Raw genomic sequence first — 745 nt, forward strand, 5'->3', positions numbered from 1 at the left:
GCCTGAATCCAGAGTCATCTTTATCCGAGATCAACGGCAGTTCACTTTTGGACCAGAAGAAGTGATTTTTCACCTCACTTCCTCAAAGTGATACTTAAGTAAAAGTATAAGTATCTTATCATAGAATGACTTTGATAAAAGTTAAAATCTCCCAAGAATATTAGCTAATTGATTTTTACTGTACTTATGTGTCAAAAGTAAGTTTCTGATATATAATGTACTTAAATAATAAAATTTAAAGAACTTATTAAACATTTATCCATCTTCTGCTGCTTATCTATAATGGGTTGAAGAGGAAACAGGTGTGGGAGGAAACCCAGACATCTCTCCCCAGCAACACTTTCCAGTTTGTCCTGGGAAACCCCGAGGCGTTCCCAGATAAGAGAAGATACAGAATCCCTCCAGCGAGATCTGAGTCTTCCCCGGGGCTCCCTAATGGYGGGTCGTGTCTGTAACACCTCTAAAGGGAGGCATCCAAGAGGTATCCTAATCAAATGAACCACCTCAATGGACTCTTTTTGATGCGGAGGAGCAGTGGCTCTACTCCAAGCTCCCCAGGATGATGAAGCTCCTCACACTATCTCTAAGGCTCAGCACGGCCACCCTACGAATGAAGGCAGGCCAGTAAATCGAGAGCTTTGACTTTCGACTCAGCTCTTTCTTCATTAAAACTGACCAAAGCAACACCCTCATTGCTGAGGATGAGGCCCCAATCCGTCGATCCATCCCCGCTCCATCCTACCAT

The sequence above is a fragment of the Austrofundulus limnaeus genome, unplaced genomic scaffold (assembly GCF_001266775.1).
Source record: "Austrofundulus limnaeus strain Quisiro unplaced genomic scaffold, Austrofundulus_limnaeus-1.0 Scaffold746, whole genome shotgun sequence".
NCBI lineage: Eukaryota > Metazoa > Chordata > Actinopteri > Cyprinodontiformes > Rivulidae > Austrofundulus > Austrofundulus limnaeus.